General features: G+C 35.9%; 1 protein-coding gene across 1 annotated transcript in view; it reads right to left on the bottom strand.

Annotated features, from left to right (window-relative positions):
* The window catches only part of Dok6 (docking protein 6), a 309,821-nt gene that overhangs the window by 23,710 nt on the left and 266,110 nt on the right, over positions 1–20,001 (bottom strand). The window lies entirely within an intron of this gene.

The raw sequence follows: 20,001 nt of genomic DNA, 5'->3' as shown, positions 1-20,001 counted from the left end.
GTGAAGAGGCTGGTGACTTTTATGTTCTTTGGATACACCTTCTTGGCTATATTCCATGTGTTTGATCAAAGTAGTCATAAGTATATTTATTGCTTTTTCAAGAAGCACATTTTTATTTCATTTATTTTTCAAAACAGCATCAAGAAATAGGTCGAACACAAAGAAATCTAAGTCATCCTAACACAGATATGTTCTCATTCATGATTTTTGTAGAATTTTTCACAATAGCCAAGATGAAACCATTCTAGATGCCCATCACAGATGAATGCATAAAGAAACTGTGGTATACATAAATAATGTAGTTATATTGAGCCATAAAGAATAAAATATGTCACTTTCAAGGAAATGTATGAAATGAGATCATCATGCTAAGAAAAATAAATCAGATTCAGTGTACATAAGAGTTTTTCACACATATATGGAAGCTAGATTGATGTCACAGATATACAGTATAAAAATGAGGAGGACTATGTGAAGATAAGAAGGAGATTATAGGGAGAGTGAGGAGAACAAGATGGAAAACCTAGATAAGATGCAAAAATGGAATGGGGCTGTTGAAGAAATAAAAAGGACCTGCCACAGAAGGGACAAGAAAGGAGAATGGAGGGGTAAATACGAGCAAACTACAATGATACACACATATGAAAATATCAAAATGAAAGCTATTTTGTGTGCTAAGTGAAAATGATGATTAAACTGAAAAGAAGCCAAGGGAAAAAGAGACAATTGCTGTTCCTGTTTTTCACCTGGAAGAGCTGAACATGGTAGAGTAAGCCCGACTCTGCTGTGATTGCTACTGGCTGAGCTCCTGGGTAAAATCTTGTGCTCATACTCCTGTTCCATGCACCAGCTGACCCCTGTGAACCCACTTGAGTCATGTGGGACAAATAACTAAAAGTCAAACTCTGTAGGTCTACCTTTCCATTCCTGAACACAGAGGGAAGCTGGGTTTGGACACTGAAAGAGCTACAATGTTTTATATAAATCCTCTAAATTCCTTCTAAAGAAAATACCCATACAAGCTTGCAGAGCGTTTTTATTTTCTCTATAGCTTAGTTTTTGATACAAGTTTTAGTTCTATTTGGACAACCCCCAAGAATATTCTGCTGGGTTTGTAAGTGTGGGAAGATCAGTTGTAGGCCCTCAACTCTCCCAGAGTTCTGCAGTGTGATGATACAGTCCTCAAGGGTCTTTACTTTCACCCTCACTCTAAATATTCCCACAAAGACTTCATTGAGACAGATAAGCCCTCCACCAACAACTCTGAATTCAATACATTTAGATTTTTTCCACAATGGACTTTGGACATCCCAGGACATAATGTCTCTCAGGCCTCAGCTGTAAAATAAAACAGGCACGGGTTCAGGTGCGAAGTTCATGTAGATCTGAAGTAGAATCCTGCCCTGGGTATTATGTACCTTTTAAGACAATATTATCTTATCTTGTCAATCAAGTGAAATGTATTTCCTCAATCCTACTTTGGCATTCTGCAATTTATTCCCCAATATGTCACTGCGAGACCAAGAGTGTAGACTGCCTAGTATGTGGGCAATTATTTATTCTAAGAATTCAAACTGGGCAGAGTTGGCCTTTCCCCTCAGTTCTGTGATATTAGATGATGGTAAGGAACTGTCCATGAAAAGCATCTGGATTTCACCCCCGAGTTTTGAGAGCTGACAAGGCAGTGCTATGACTATTTCAGTCCTTGCCAGACACAACTATCCCATTTGGGAAGTCTGAAAATTCTTAAATTTTCATGGTATTCTGTTCTTAAATCTTAATTTTTTTTCACAGATGCTATGTTTTGATTATCATCATGGGACTCTGATGGCGAGAAGACAGTGGTACTATGTCATCATTGTATTCTGTATAAGTTGGGGAACACAATTTTAGATGAATATATGCTTTATAATTGAATCAAGTTTTCCAAGAAAAAGATTACAAAAGAAAAGTGTGTATAGTTTAGAACAATATTACAGAACTAACTAACCAACTTTATAGATGGTCTTTCTGACAATTCTCTTTAATCTTGTATTCTCTGTAACTCAATTTAATTTTTTCATAACATTATAAACCATGGGCATTCTTTTAAGTATATGCTAACACACATGCATGCATGTACACACACAGAGACACACATACTTGCACACGTACATTCACAGTCATTTGTTGCCGATTTTGTCTTTGTGAAAGTGTGGTCCATAAAACCTGAAAACAGTTAATACACAGGAGTTCTACAGATGCTTATTTTATCTTGATGCGTGGCATCAAGATATTTTCTTGGAGAATTCCCTTTGAGAAACTGGAGGTTCCTTTTGACTTTGATGCCCCATAATTGTGTTAATGTCACTCACAGAACTAGAAAAAATAAGGCTGAGTTGTCTAAAATTCAAGCACACAGAAGAATCATTGAGAGTTTTTAAAATCTGGGCTTCAGGGAAGGGGAAATGATTCAGTGGGTATGACATATGTCACAAAGATGTGAAGATCTGTTTTGTTTGAATCTCAAGACCTCATGTAATAGCCAGATGTGGTCTTATTTATCTGTCTGTAATCTCTGCATTACTATGGCAAGGAGAGAGATGTAGAGAGGAAAATGTCTGGAAACTTGAGGCCAGCTAGACTAGTATGGAGTGCTATTGCAAACAATAACAATTAAATTACGGTCTCAATCAAGGTAAAAGGCAAAAGCCAACACCCAAGGTCATCCTCTAATCTCCACATGGGCACCATGACATGTTTACCCTAGCACACACATACATAGTGTGTACATACATTCACACACTCACAGACAAATAAAAATAAATGTAGGCTTCCCAATTCGCCTTCTAGAATTTCTGATTTAGTAGGTTAGGGTGTTTTCAGGTCAAGGACATACAGGCATTTCTCACAAACTATGTGTGGTATGCTGATGAGATTAATTTAAGAACTGTATTATAAGAGTTACAGCCCTAGATAATATCTGAGTTTCTATAAATTATAATAGTTTGTGACCAAGAGTAAGAGAATGATCCATATCAATATATTGTCAATAAACCATGTAGCTTGGAACTCCTCATAATTAGCAACAAGATGGAGTATGCTTTTAGAAGTCCCCTGGCAACTTCTGAGCAGGTTTACATAAAACATTATAGGACTTATAGGCATTTATTATAGAAATTCAAAATTGAGTGCATAATGGGCTTGATAAGCTAGTGTTTACATTTTAGAAATTTATAAGGATGTAATAGCAATCCAATTTCCGAATATGCTTCTCCCTTGACATAAAGATTTTATACAATAATCACCTCAGCCGTGTCTGTCTCTGATTACCTAGTGTGCTTTGCAAAATACTGATCCTTAAGGCTGATGATCATAGGACTATCATGACTGGTAAGTGAGATTTATACAATAGTTCTGGTTGTTATAAAATAAATCAAAATGCGTATATTTAACCAGTATTGCTTGTTTGTAGTCAGGAAAGGAGTTGCAAAATTTGCTTAACTGTTAATGTGCTGGGTTAATATATTCTGAAGGAAATAGTCACATTTTCTGCATAATAAATATGAGTTAATCTCATTAATTACACTAGGATTAATGTGTCATTTTGTATAGATGCTCAAAAGATAATTTGCATTGAATATTTGACCTTTTATATTATTATATGTTGTAACAGGCCAACATTTAACATATATCATAAATCCAAAAATAGAAACAGCATGCTCCTGAAAATATTTTTATTTTATTCAGTTGCCTTCCAGTAAGAATTTCTATGCACCATAAGCATCTAAGGCAGCATAATAATGCTAATTCTGAACTATGGGGATTCCATTAATGACAGAATTTTTTCTTACTAACTGTAAACAAAGTAAATATTTTTCTTTAGCTGAGACTATACTGAACTTGATGATAAAAATATCCCAGATAAGAGAGTCATTTAAATGAGCAGAATAAAAATTTCAATTTATAACTTTATAATAGACAGAAAAAGTTCTTGAATAAAAAGAGGCTCTCAACTGTTGCCTTGAGAGTGTAAGGAGGTATAGGAGGGATTAAAGGGAAGATAATTCTGAGGGGCTGGAGGGCGAAAGCTAAAAGGGAAGGAGAAATAATACTATTTCAATCAAGACTTTAAAAAAGTAAGCAGTAACACATAAGATATTATCTCCTTTTGCTATTAGATTAAAAAATTTAAAAATAAATTTCAATAAACTTACCTTCAAAGGTCAAATAATGAGAAGTTAATGTAAGTTGTCAAATACTTTTTCCTTAATAATAAAGAAAACTTGTTTGAAAGGTCAGATGATTATAATTGCTTTTCTTACAGCTTACTTTGTAAAATCTTCAGTTAATCTTTCAAATATATATGATGATATTTTCTGGAAACCATGTGTGGCTTATTAGCCTCCAATTCTAAGCATTGTATATTTGCATATTTCTGCATATTGTGATGGCTCATATTTTAATGTCAACTTGTCACACATGACACTCATCTGAGAAGGGAGCCTCACCTGTAGAATTGTTCTTACTGTCTTATTTGATGTGAGAACAAACTCCTGAGGGTAGTGTGTGGGTGACACCTCCTGGTGGCAGCCCAGATAAGGGGGGGGGTGACAACAGAGCTGCTACTCACTTTGTGCTGACTTGACCTTCCCTCTTACTTAAGGGGCTTCTCTCTTCCCACAGAGATGATTCAGCCTGTTGCTGAGGCTGCTTCCACTGATGATATTAAAAAAAGCAATGCTTCCAGGCTTCCTTCACTAAGGACCAGTGGCTCCCCTTGTGAACTATGCAAACACTTATCCAGTGTGAGACATCCACTGTGGGACTTCTCCAGCTGATGAGGGCTTAGTCTCATGGACCTAAAAATTTAAGGTTCTCAGGCCTCAGACAAGATACAACTTGTTAATATTTTAATGCTGGGCTAATTAATAAACTCTCTGTTTCTGTCTCTCTTTCTCTTCACACGCATACACACACATATATACTACAAACATTACCACCACTACCACCACCAACACTACCACCACCACCACCACCACCATCCTTTTGGTTCTGTTTCCCTAGAGAACCCTGACTAATAAATACATGTATATATTATACATACATATAAAACTGGTTTTATATTACTTTAGGATTTATGTGGGATAAAACTATTGAGAAACAATATTGTCTTTTTGTATTTTTCTTCACTGTCACAGTTTCATGGAATATTAAAAAGACCACACAACTATAGAAACAGGTTTAATTACAATTATGGCACCACAAATTTTGCATGTGGCTATGTCATTTTAAAAATAACTACATCTGTTTCACCTTTTTCATCAGCATTTCATTTCTTGTATCATTGCTGCTCATTCCTCACTTTTTGTGACATGTCTCAATGACTATCAAGAGCACCTTCAAAACTTGTGCTCCCTTCCAACCACTATTCACCAACAGGAAAATAGAGTCGCAATACAAGCACTCACGAACTGTAACTCCCTGAGACGAAAATGCTTCTACAGAACTATTTTAGGATCTCAGTAGTATGTCCTTCTTTGGACTACAATGTACTTAGAACAGGAGCTGTGTTCTTTTATGTCCTGTGCAGTTTCTGATTTACTGGATGGTCCTTAATCACATAGTCATTAGTGGCTTCCTAGCCTCTCATCCATGTGACTCCATTTTGGCAGTAAAATTTTATTAATCACAGTTTGCTGACATGTGCTACCCTTAACTTTCATAGTATAACGATTCATCTTACTTACATATTAGAAGTTTATTTTAACCTATTGTGTCCACTCTTTTATATCCAAGCCCGTGGATATCCTTTCAGTAGATTACTCACCAAAATCCAAGTCAGAGAGAATCTGACTCATGTACAACACCTGAACTGGTTAGCAGTCTAGGTCTGACAATCAAGCACTTAGGTTAAAAAGAAACATTCGATAATAAGCTTTTAACAGAGGTTACAGCTAAGATATAAGGTTCCATGTGTGCTAGGCAAATGCTTTAGTACAAAACTCTGTTTGCAAATTCCTTAGGGTTCTCTGAGGAAGGATAAAAAAGCAGTTTAGTTAGAGGCAAAACCAGTTATGTCCTGATTCTTATACTCTGTGCTGTAATTGTGGTCATAGGTTACAGATAGAAATAGCAACGACAACAGAAATTTTTCTTCTAAAGGATTTGTGTGAGAGATGCATGGACATGAAACAAGTAACAATTATGTGCATTCAGGTCACCAAAATTCCAATGCATAGACAGAAAACAAGAATTCAATGAGTAAGGAATTTCTTGGTATCTCTTTTAAGTCTCCTTAATTTTAATTAAAAGGACTCAAAGGAATAAATGAGAATTCATAACTGTTATATATATGAAAGCTCTGCATCCAGATAGATAGTTTTCATAAATTAACTGTTAATAAAAGGACATTTTCTAAACTCCTCAAGCATAGACTTGACTTCAGTGATCTCATCAGTTGACTTGCTTTGAAACTCTAAGCTGCTTTGGGGACCTGGCATCAGGAAACTCTAAGTCTGATCCCTCATTGTGTCTTTGAAAACACTTTAGACTCTCAAAACCTTAGACTTCATTAACAAACTGAAGCAACAGACAAACTTAAAAACTCTGATTTGTTTGGTTTGTTCTCTTTTGAGCAGTCCATCATCAGAAAAACAACCTCTGCAGTTTTGTGGAGAGAACAACCCTCTTTTTGAATTCTCTTCATGGAGTTACTGTTGTTTTTATTTGACTGGATTGTATTTGAATGATATTTTATTTACAGTAGAATTTTGGATAATGTATTCTCCAATACCTTTCTGTATCTCCCTTCAGGCTTTTCTACACCCGTCTTCCAAAGTGTGGGTTGGAGCCATTTCTCTGAGAGATCTTGGCTACTTATTAGATCCTTCTGGAATTTTTTCATCAGATTATAAGGTTGGACAGGTTTTGCAAGGACATAAATTATCTTACTTTGCCCCAGCACATTTTAAATCCATTTTATCACATTTAATGTGTTTACCTCTCACTGCAGGTTGTTTGCCTTTTTTTCAGAGGGAATTTTTCCAATGCACTATAAAACACACTTTTCCTTTATTTACTAGTAATTTTAGGAAAATCATTATCAAACATGTGTTGTATTACTAACAATCATGCTACTAACAAGGAAGCATTTGGAAAACACATTATTATAGCCACCAACATTACATGGAACACTGTAGAAATTTTAATTTGTCAGTGTACTTTTTTGAGAGGGTCCACAGAGGTGAGCCTGTTTCTCCTTGACTGGATTTTAGAGTTTGAGCTTATTTTTGCTCTTCAAAGTTATTGACAACAGGTGTGGCTATAAATGAGAGATTCTGACTTAGGGTGTGGTTAATTAGTATTTTGGGTATAGAGGTGAATCCATTCCTCCTGGACCAAAGGTCGGAGAATTCAAGTCTCTCCTTATATCATGTTAATGAGTCTGTTGAATCCCTCCTCCACTTTTGGAGTAAAGTATATGAGCATGTGGAAAATAAATGAGGGCAGATCCAGAGTTCGGTATTCACTGAAAGTCCCTCCAGATGCTTTTCTGTGTTTCTGTCTCTTATTTCTCTCATATTTCTGTTCCTTTGCTTCATAATTCTAATCCTCATGCTCCTATCCTGGAACATATAAATTTCATCAAGACTGGTTTTCAACACTCCTTTAATATTCAAAGCTTATTAAATATTAAGGTTATTAAATATTAAAAATATTTTAAATGTTTATTTTTATATGTATGGATGCTTTGTCTGCCTGTATGACTATGCACCATGTATATGCAGTGCCTACAGAGGAGGGAGGAGGGTGTCGGATCCTCTAGGATTGGAGTTTCAGATGGTTGTGAGCCGCCATATGGATGCTGGGAATTGGACCCAGACTCTTTGGATGACCAATCAGAGCTCTTAACATTTTAGCCATCTCTCTAGCCCCAAAGGTTATTTAATAACACAGTCAATAATTCTGGGAGTTGAGGAGGTAGGAAGTCTGCATAATTAGGTAAATCATCACAAAATATCACAGTCAATGTAAAAATGAGACAACTTTTACTAATGGACATGTATTTTTTTATTCTAACTGATGGACTTTTAATCTCTCTTCCATGCATTTTTAATAGAAACTAATTCTCACACGTTCTTTAATTTTTTTAAATAAGAACGAAGAAATTGTTTCTACTTCCGTTGGTTTAAGTTTTTATAAGAAGAAATTCATTTTTATCTTATTTTAATAGATAATTTTACATAGAAATTTGGGACTAGGTACATTCATAACATGTATATGTTAGAGGTCAGCTTTACAAAAGCAAAAAAGAGACAGTTTCTGCACTCTGTGAGCTTTCAGTGTACTGTAGAAGTTGTCAGGGCACAGTTATACATATGACTGTATCAAGCACAGTGTGGCTATAAAAGGGTGCCAGGAAATATACCTCGGTATGCTCCGGCCATGGTGGGAGTACACAGTGAGTGTGTGTGTTGTACGAATAATAAAAACCCAGAGACAGATACTGGGATTCAAGCTGAAGATCAGAAAAGCAAAACACCAACCATTAGAGAGATCTTTTACCTCTACCAAATGTTCAGGTTGAATGGGCCAGATTCTGTCTCCATGAGTTCTCAAACTCCACACTCCACTGAGTTCCTGTCTCTTCCTCTTTATATTACTCTCTCTGCCAAGCCATATCATTCCTGTCTCCACCTTCTTAGTGCAGGGATTAAAGGTGTCTGTTCCCAAGTGCTGGGATTAAAGGGGTGAGCCACCACCACCTAGATCTCTTTCTGGATTAATTTTATGTAGCCCAGAGTAGCCTTGAACTCACAGAGATCCGTCTGCCTCTGTCTCTCAATGTTTAGTTAGTTGAGTATATAAAAGAAAATATTAAAATACTTTGAAATTGAGGAAATCCATAGATTAGTGCCATTTTAGTATTAGTGCAATAGAGAAAGGAAGGCAAATTGAATTGTCCTGATTGTCTTTCCAGAGCATACTGAAAATTTAAGAACTAAAAATAGTGAAAAGAAAACTCAAAAAAATAGTTTTATACAGGTAAGTTAGACTACAAGTGATTCTTTCCTACTGATTGTAACTCATTGCCTTAAATTTTATATGCTGGGAGATGAATATGATACTTATTTTTAGTGTTTTTTATATGAAAGCCAACAGCTTAGGGTATCAAGCTGTGCAGTTGGGTTAGGAGGGTTTTTTAGCTGGGGTTGGGTTTTAAGCACTCTTTGCAGATGACAGGTACAGCCACATCTTGAGTATATTAGCCTGCTTCTTCTTCAAATGACTGATGCAGCCTGGATATCCCAGACACGGATTCTATGTCTTTAAACATTAAATTTATACCATAAAAGTTAGTAAAAATGCATTTCATTTAAGAGTTTAATGACTTGGTAGACATATTTTTGTGATTTTAGATGCCTGTCAGAACAGTGATGGCTATTCAAGCAGAAATAAAGAACACATATCTTTTTTATGTGGAAGTTCATGAAGAAGTACTTCATTATATTTCCAGGTGATGGACAGTCTCGGTGATTTTGAAATAATAATTGCATAAGCCAGATGTTATATTTTGTCTCATAGTCAAGTTGAATTCATGATTTCAGTTGCTTACAAATTGAGGTTAGTTTTTCAGATTTGAGATTTTTAATATCCTCATATAACTGTCAGGATACTACCATTGACAAAATCTTTGTTAAATAGAGTTTTAATTAGCTTTAATAGAATATAGAAAACAATCTAAAAGCATTTGCTATATCAGGAAATGGCTTCATTTGGCTCACAACTACAATATCTTGTTCTCAGGTTCTGTACATAAGCAGATAGTTTACAGTGAATATCAGTTTACTATAAACTAAGGTTTTTTAATGGTTACATTAAATTCTGCTTCTAAGCAAGTGACTTACTCACAAATAGTTCTGTTTTTCATATTAAAAAACAACATCAGCACCATCATTAAGATTCCTGCTCACATTTACACAGCCAGCATTGTTCAGGGGATTTCAACAAAGTCTGCATGGCCAAAAAAAGCACCCTCTGTGGTGACCAACTTATAGTAATAATAATAACAAAAATATGGCAATATGGTATTGTCATAAAAGCAGACACACTGATCAGTAGGATCAAACTGAAGATACAGACATAATTCATACATGTATGGTGACCTAATTTTTGACAAAAAAGCCAAAATACAAAATGAAGGTAAGTTAGCTTCTTTACCAAATAGCACTGTTCTATCAGATAGGTACATGTGGAAGAATGAAAATAGACCTGTGTCCTTTGCTTTACAGAAGCTACTCAGTTTCAGGAGGTCCCTGATTTATTGGGAGCCCACCAAGGCCAGCTGGTCTGGGACTGAATAAGCATGGGTTGATTCCGGACTCTCTGAGCATGGCGGTCAATGAAGACTGATGAGAAGCCAAGGACAATGGCACTAGGTTTCGATCCTAATACATGAACTGGCTTTGTGGGAGCTTAGCCTGTTTGGACGCTCACCTTTCTGGACGTAGATAGAAGGACCTTGGTCTTCCCGCAGGGCAGGGAATTTGGACTGCTCTTCAGTATCGAGAGGGAGGAGGAATGGAGTGGGGGGAGGAGAAGAGGAGTGGGGATAGGGGGAGGGAAGTGGGGGGAGGGCAATATTTGGGAGGAGGGGAGGGAAATGGGAAATGGGGAGCAGGTGGAAATTTTAATTAAAAAAGAATAAAAATAAATAAATAAGTAAAAAAAAAAAAAGAAAAAGAAAATAGACCTGTGTCTATCACCCTTCACAAAACTCATCTCCAAATGAATCAAGAACTTCAACATGAGAATATATACCCTGAATCTGAACACAGAGAAAATGGGGGATTAATATTGAACTCATTGACACAGGAAAGGAATTTTCTGAATAGGACACAAAAAATAGGGCCCCATTAAGCTGAAAAGTTTTTACACGACAAAGGCCACTACTGTTCACACAAAGCAGCAGCAAACATAATAGGGAGAATCCTTACCAATTATGCATCTGGTAGCAGGTTATTATCTAAAATAAATAAAGAACTTAAAAACAGAACAAAACAAATAAATGAAAAAAATGAAGTATTGGACCAAATAAAGAATTATCAAAAGAGGAAAAATAAATGGCTGAGAAACACATTAAAAATGTTCAACATCTTTAGACATCAGGGAAATGCAATAATGCTACTTTGATATTTTATCTAATCCTCATCAGAATAGCTAAGATCAATAAAATAAATAACAGCAGAGAAAGGGGAACATATTCTGGTGAGATTACAAACTGACAGAGTCACTATGGAACTCTTGTGGAGATTCCTTAAAAGACTGAAAATCTGTCTACCACATAATCTGTCTCTACCACACTTGGGCATATAGTCAAGGAGTTCTACATCTCACTATAGAGATACTTATTCATTTGCATTCATTGTTGGTCTACTAAGAGGAGTTAGAAACTGGAAATAGCCTAGATGAACTGATGATTGGAAAGCAGAAATGTGCATTTACACACTGGAATGTTATCCACGTGTTAAGAAATATGAAATCATAAAAATTACAGATAAATTGAGGGAGCTAGAAACAATAATCTTGGAGTGAGGTAACACAGACTTAAAAAGAAAAATATTTTATGTTTTATCTTACATGCAGATGTTAGCTTTTAAGCTTTGGGTACACATGTTTCAAACAGAAAAACCACAGAGGTTAGTTAACTACTAAGGGAGTTGACAGGGGAAGAGATCTTCCAAAGAAGGGGAAATAGAATATAGTGCTATTAAGTTGAATTTTTCTTTGACTATCTTCAATGTTTGTAACACTCTTTAAACCTTTATTTCACTTTGATTTAAATCATTTCTGCCTTCCCTCAATAGGCATTATGTTTTATTTATTTTCTGTTATTTTAGTTTTTCCTGAAAAAAAAATTTTCTTTCATTTCTTTCTCTGCAGTTTTGACACCTAATTTCAAAGTTTTTCTTATCGTACACTTAAATTGTTTCTTCAAGTGTAGCACTATTTTCCATTCCATATTTGAAAGTATAATGTTTAAGCTTTACTATTAATAGCTGTCTTTGCTGTCTCTATGCTTGATACTTCCCCACTGTTTGAGTTTGCTGAAGTTATTCAAGAAGAGCGTGATCCAGACAGTCCAACTTCATGGACGTTAGTTCCTACAGAAGGTTAAAATATTTTTGTATTAGTTTTATGGTTGTCTGGTTTCAACGTGTTCTCTTCACTCCACTTATTTACTTCTCGGATGCTTTCTGTTCATTTTCAGTAAACTTTATTTATGTAACCTCCATTACATGGTCTTATGATGTATTTGAAATTTGACACTATTATTAAAAGTTAAAAGGAAATGAACATATGTTGGCTTCCAAGGTGTGTCCCTACCTCTCTGTAGCTTAGGGGTTAGCAATGTTTGGGAGTGATTGTGTTCTGATACTTTAAACCATCAATGAAGCATCTCTTTTTTGCCCTTGGATATTTGTGTGGTAAGAGAACTCATTTAGAGTCGATTTGGTGCAAAATTCTGCTGGTTCAGTGTAATCTTAACTGTTTTTATTAAAAAACAAAGAAATAAAAAAGTGAGTATGATATACAGTGATGGACACCATGAGAAAATAAAAATATCCCAATCTATTATAATAAATGACTATGTGATGTTATTTGTAAAAGCGTCATATGGGAAAAGAAGAAAGAAATAACATATCTGTTTGGACAAAGCAAAACCCCATTGAGGGAACCAGTCATAGAGAAAGACCCGGAAGAAGTTAAACACAACCTGTGAAGACATTTGCCATAATAGTTTCTTTTGGTTACTTACCCTTCATATTTTGTGAATTTTGTATGATAAGAATAAGCTATTTTCCCCATCACTAACAAAGGAACACCAACTGTTTTTTTTTTTATGTTTAGTCTAAATATAAAAGGTTATTTAAAATATCGAGGCAACTTACTAATAACTTGTTTATTTACTGAATTAAAAATACTTTGAAGATACAGTCCAGTGAGACACAACTTTTATATGGTAATGGCAATTTCAGTTAGATAAAATAAGAATGCAGATTAGTTGCAAGAGACTCATACCTATAATACCAGCGCCCAAGGAACTGAGGTAGGAAGACCGTTCCAAATTTGAGGCAATGCTAGGCTATAGTGGGAGACCTTATCTCAAAAGAATGCAAATTTTAAAAACGAAGTCAAAATAACCAATGTATGTGCTTTGTAACTTGTTTGTGTCATACCTTTCATGCTCAATCTGCATTTTATTTGAGTAAAGTTATTTGACTTCAATTCTGCTGATAATTTTACTCCCACATAAAGATGATTTTACACCCACATAAACATGGTTTCCTGGTACCAAAAGATAGTTTTTAATTCTTAGTTTCTCCCCATACTTCACACTTCATGAACAGGGCTACAGAATTGTGCACTTTGTACAGATTTAAGTTACAATTTCATAACCCTTTCAAGATACACACACAATTTTGTTCACAAAGATTTGTGAATCCAAAACAGTAAATTAATTTCTATGAAACTTGTCTATCAACAGCTTCAGTTTCCATATAAAGAAGCCACCATACCTGGTGCCTCAGGACATCAGAAGAATCTTCCCAAAAACATAAATATAAGACTAAACATTCAGTTTACAGAAATATTATCTGTAAACTGATAAATGGTGTTTTTATCTCCAAATTGTACTCTGTCTTAAGGCATTTTTCTAGGAGGTAGGTACACAGCATCAAATATAGCTTTAGTAATACAGTAACTACAACACACACACACACACACGGCGGGCATCATCACCCACACCTTCATCTAGATGTGCAGTGTAAGCTCCTGACTGAAACTTCCTTTACTAGACTTGTACCTTAAGTCCAATACATGAACATCCTGGTAAATGGGACATGAGAAACACTTTCTAATTTAGGAGAGAGAGAGAAAGAGAGAGAGAGAGAACCAGTGGTTTCTAATATTTCTGTAAGTTTTACTTTAGGAGCAAGATTGGTTCTTTGAAATCAAGTTGTATATGCATTGTGTATGAAATATAACTTTTGTATTTATACACACATATATGTATGGATGTGTGCAAATATTTATGTTTGTGTGTGGAGGCACATGCCTGTATACACATGAGAAAGGCAAAAGATAACTTTGGTTTTTATTCCTCACATTCTGTCCGCCTTGGTTTTCAAGACAGTCTGTCCCTGGCCTTCATCTCTCCAACAGGGGTAGGCTTGCTGATCAGCAAGCTCCAGATTTAGCCTGTCTTCATGTCCCCAGTTCTAGGATCATAAGCATTTGCCATCATACTCAGCTTTCTCTTTCTTTTGTGTTCCAGAGACTAAACTCAGATATCCTGTTTGTGAGGATATCCATTTTGCTAATGGATATCGCTGCCTAGCCCTTTGAATATTCTACTCTTAAAAATAAATGTGTAGCTACCTAGGGTTTCTTACCCCATAGTTTCCAGGGTTGTGATCTTACATCCTTAGAAGCCTGATATGCAAGTGGAAGCCAAAAAAGATCATTACCATTTTTGCTAGACTCAAGTAATAGACCTTTATATATTAAGAAATTAGCCAGAATATTGTAAGTGCTCCACTTATTACAGACAAATTCTTAGCTGCACTTTTTCATTATGTGGAATTACAGACCTGATGATTAGAGACAGTGCTTGGGAATGTGAACCCTCAAGCATTCCCACAAAGTGTGCCAGACTCATTTGTATGTGTCTAGTAACCTTCTGAGGAATTTTCATGGTCTTCTCACTAAACTCACCTTGAAATGACAGGAGTTGCTTGGATCTATCTCTGCCTAATCCAGTAATTAGGACTCTGACCACAACCGGCTTTCCCCTTACTGTCCACTGCCCAGATAATTGCTGTGACATTTCATTTCTCTCTTCTGAAAGAAACACTCAGGCAGAAAGCTCATTCTTCTAGAAAGAGCTCCAGACCCTCAGTTACCGTGTGATTGCAGTTCACAGTTCAATGCCTTGCTCTTTAGTTCACGGTCAAGGGCTGCTTTCCAGTTTGATTACTTTGAGGTAAAAGAAGTCTAGGCAGATACAGCACTTTTTCTTATTTTCCACTTGTTAGGAGGTAGTTAAATGCAGATAAAGCTGCTCATTAACGGCCGTTTCCTTTGAGTGTGGCAAAACATTTTGCCTGAAAATGGATAAGATTCCCACATGGGCCACCATTAAATGAACCCATCTGAATAATGAAGGAACTCTGGTACAAGAGAACTTGGTGTTTTGTAGAGTACATAATCATTGCCATTTGAATTTGTAGATGAAAAATCACAATGATAGAAAACTATCTGGATAGTTTGGAACAGATACTTTTCAATATAAATTCTTTCTTTTTGGAGTAACAATAATAAGATAGACTCAGTCTTAAACTGGAACACAGGAAAATATGGGTAGTATCAGAGATACATAACTAAAACATATGAGGCATATGAGGATACTTGATAGAATTACTTTCTAAAATTATTTTTTCACTGCTCTCTCTCCTATTGTGCGTGTGTGTGTGTGTTTGAGAGAGAGAGAGAGAGAGAGAGAGAGACAGAGAGAGAGAGAGACAGAGAGAGAAAGACAGAGACAGAGACAGAGAGACAGACATTGACTGCATACATGCAGAAGTCAAAGTCTGGGTGCCAACTCCCTTCTACTGTGGGTTTTGTGAATCTAATTCAGGTACTCAAGCTTGTATAGCCTGCCTTTTACTCACTGAGTTTTCTCCCTGACCCTTGGTAGAACTCCTTACAATTGAATAATGCTGAACACCTGATAGATGCTAAAAACGAAAGTGGCTCCTGAAGAACATGAGTAGGCAGGATCCTGGGACAGTGAAGGAGACACACATAGCAGACCATCAGTTTGCTGAGCAAAATCTAAACACCTTAGCAGAATGAGAAGCAGTCTGGGTTTACCACTGTCTTCATCTAAGGCTTCACTACCATATGAAATGAGGTATGTAAGAAGAATAAATAGACTTTAATTTGTTTAATGTCTACAATACCACAGTTTCTCAGCAGAAACAGAAAACAACTTCTTAACTGCAGTCAATGCAGCTTTTACTTTCCGTTCATGAGGCTCCTTAATCCTATAATTCTCAGCATAGGTATAATTTTTTTCTTGGGATGTTGCAAATGTCATTTCTTTCTGAATTCCTTGTTTTCTCCTTTAACATAAGGAAGAGACGACAGAAGAGTGGTGCTGGTTAAAAATTTTTGAATTTTGTCTCCAGCAGTGAAAAGAACTCAAACTTTGAACTTTAAATTTCGTTCTGACCAGTTGCATAATTTATTTCGGTCTTTATTTTATTGTGAGGGAAGAGTTTGATTCTGAGTTTTGGCTTCATATCTCTAGTAGTAGTCATAAATGTTCACCTGAATGAAAGACTATGTCTTAAAGCAAAAATGATCTTTTGTCTTTGGGTGCCAATGTGACTATAATCACAAGTTTCAAATGGACACTGGAGTTATCTGCAATGAGAGCAATGTTGCTTCATTTTATTTTAGCCACTTGTTTTATCACTGTGACCAAACACCTGGTGAAAATCCAAGTTAAAAGAGGATTTATCTGGGCTCATAGTTCATGGGAGGTTAAGTCAATAATTTGTTGCTGTGATGATTCTTTGTCTCTTCAGAGCTTGACTGAACTTAACTGAAAAGCTGAGTCAGGCTGTGAACCTCAAGAATGATTACTAATTTTCTCTACTGACACCCTACTCTACAGTTTCCATATTTTCCCCAAAACAGAACCTGCAGCTGGAGACCAAATGCTCAAACTGGAGAGTATCTACAGGGTGATTCACTTCCAAATTATAAATCTTCGGAACTCTTGAGTAGTAAGGATCCTGCTTACTTTTCTTTCCTATCACTATGCACGATGAATACATGCTAATACAAATTTTGTGTATAAAAAGAAGGTAAAGCAAGTTTCACCTTAAACAAAACCTGACTGTTACTCTTGTATTAGAAGGAATGTTAGTCTGAAATGGCAGCTTTCCTAAGATGCTTAAGTTCTGTAATGTACCTATTCTGGTGTATTTATATTTTTCATGTATAAGAAAACAATACTGCTCTTCTATAAGACCATTCTGTTTGTTTGTTTTTTTATTTATTTATTTTTTTTGGTTTTTCGAGACAGGGTTTCTCTGTGGCTTTGGAGCCTGTCCTGGAACTAGCTCTTGTAGACCAGGCTGGTCTTGAACTCACAGAGATTCACCTGCCTCTGCCTCCCAAGTGCTGGGATTAAAGGCGTGCGCCAGCACCGCCCGGCTATAAGACCATTCTGTTGAAAGGGTAGGTCAGCTGAATCATTTTTTACAGTTTTAATTTATAGATTGGGGCATATTAAGGAAGTAAATGAGACAGGCATTTCTCATCAAGTTGTCTGGCTTCATTACCGGATGATTCTGCTACAGACTGGGTGTGTTTAAGAGGCATTATGATGATAATTTACACATTCTGAGTACACTAATGCATAATGTCTTGTGCCAAACTCTTCTGCCAGGGTTCCAAATGATCACTCAGGCCTCATGGATTGCTTTACCCACTGTTGGTTAAGTTCCAAATTTAAATGGATCATATACTAAACATCACCTTGGTATTGATATTTCCATCTACTCCTTAATTTTTATTTGTTGCATATTATGAGTAATTTCCATTCTACCTTTCTAATACTCTACACAGTGAAACTGAAACTGAGCCTCTAATTGCTCATAATACAACGGTTTCATTTATAGTTTTGGGTGATGACCACATTCCCTCGAAATTCAATCACTTGAGTGATGGAAGGGAAGCTATAGGAATCTAGATTTCTGATGATAGTCTTACATATAGTGGGTAATGTGCCAGTTTCAGTGAGGTGCTGAGTCTTCACCTTGCTTCATGAAGAAAGTGTCAGTGCAACTGATTTAATCTAGAGGAGAGCCAGGTTATAAACCAGTATTTCTATAGACATAGAGAAGATGAAAGAGCTGACGAAGTGTAGGTGTTTTAGCAAAGAGAATTCCAGTCAATATACTCTCCCATCTGAAATGTCTGTCCCTTCTGGGACTCCAGCAGTCTGTGGCACTGGAGAACTTGAAAATATTCCAGAGATGCTGCGTGACTCAGTAGCTTCTGAGAAATAGTCTGATGGTGGCAAAGAGCTGTTAAATTAGTAAATAAACTAGATCAAGTGTGTGAATAGAGTGAGCCAGCATCAGACTGAATTAGCATAAAGTGCTTGTGGGTACAGCTTGGGGAGAATTTAGATTATTTATTATTTATTGCATTTTAGATTATTTATTATTTATTGCATTTTAAGGTATGTTTTAAAAGTTATCTGTTCTTTGGGAGTTCCTTCTAAGAAGGTATCTAAACTTATTAAAATAAATTTTTTCCCTATCTTTCATTGTTTTATTGCTTATAAGAACAAAACATTTATTAGCTGACACTAAGTTTTTGAGTATTTTTGAAACTATAAAATTGCATCTCAAAGCCATCAAATTGAGACTTCCTATTACTAGAGAGTTATATGTCACTAGACCATATTCTACTGTACTCAAGGTATGAAAGAATAAATTGACTGCAGCACTCAAATCTCCCAACACAATGTGTGAATAACGTGTTATAATCCTTATAATTTCATGCTTTAAAAACCGACTTCCTAGCCAGGTGGTGGTTGTGCACGCCTTTAATCCCAGCACTCGGGAGGCAGAGTCAGGCAGATCTCTGTGTGTTTGAGGCCAGGCTTGTCTACAAGAGCTAGTGCCAGGACAGTTCCAAAGCTACAAAGAAAGCCTGTCTCAAAAAAAAAAAACCTGACTTTTTTAATACACATTGGAAATTAGACAGCGTCTTCAAAAAATGGTGCTGGTTAAACTGGATAACTGTATATGGAAGAATTAAATAGACTCTTATTTATCATCCTGAACAAATCTCAACTCTAAATTGATCAAAGACTTCAGTATAAGGCCAGCTACCCTGAATCTGATAGAAAAGAAAGTTGACAATTAGCTCATTGACTTTAGCTCATTGGTTCAGGAAAATAGTTTATGAACAGGACACCAAAATCACAGGCACTTACAATAATTAATAAATGAGACTTCATTAAACTTAATAGTGATATGGCAAAGGACAGCATCATTCTGAAAAAAAAAAAGCAGGCCGCAGGATGGGAAAAGATCTTTACCAATTTGATATCTGATAGAGGACTCATATCAAAAATACAAAGAACTTTCAAAAACTAGACATCATGAAAACAAATACCTCAATTAAAATGGGGGTACAGATCTAAACTGGGTTCTCAAAATATGAAATATAAGTGGCCAAGAAACACTTAAATGTTCAACGTCTTTGGCAAGGACTTGCAAATTGAAACTTCTTTGAGATTCATCTTACACCACTAAGAATGACTAAAATCAATAAAACAAATGACAGTTCATGCTGACAAAGATATTCAATAAGGGGAACTCTCATTTACTACTGGTGGGAGTGCAAATTTAATTTATACAGCCACTATGTAAATCAGTGTCCCAGTTCCTAAGAATCCAGGGAATAGATCTACCTCAAGATCCAGCTCTACCATACTTGGACAAATACTCAAAGGACTCCACATTCTGCTATAGGGACACTGGCTCAACACTTGTTCATCATTTTTGTGTTCATAATAGAAATTATCTTTTCCACTTCAGGGTATTATTTTAGCTTGTTAGAAATAAAATTCAGGATAATAGAAGGTTTTATTCATTATTGATTAGAAATAGGAATAACTTAGAAGTTGAAGACTTTGTTATTTTAAGTTTCTGATTGATTCTGGTTTTAATAGAAGAAATGAAGACACCTACAAATATCAACCTGAATTATATTCTAATTCCCATTTATTTCTCCCCTTAGGAGTCACCATGATTTTAGAAAGGTCTCAAGTTTGGAGACACCTATCTTCATTCTGACCACTCTATTCTTATTAGAATTCCAAATCATACCAACCACCAACCCCACTCTTCAAAATAACTGTCATAA

Source organism: Chionomys nivalis, chromosome 14 (assembly GCF_950005125.1).
Source record: "Chionomys nivalis chromosome 14, mChiNiv1.1, whole genome shotgun sequence".
NCBI classification, from domain to species: domain Eukaryota; kingdom Metazoa; phylum Chordata; class Mammalia; order Rodentia; family Cricetidae; genus Chionomys; species Chionomys nivalis.
This window is presented reverse-complemented; position numbering and strand designations above follow the sequence as displayed.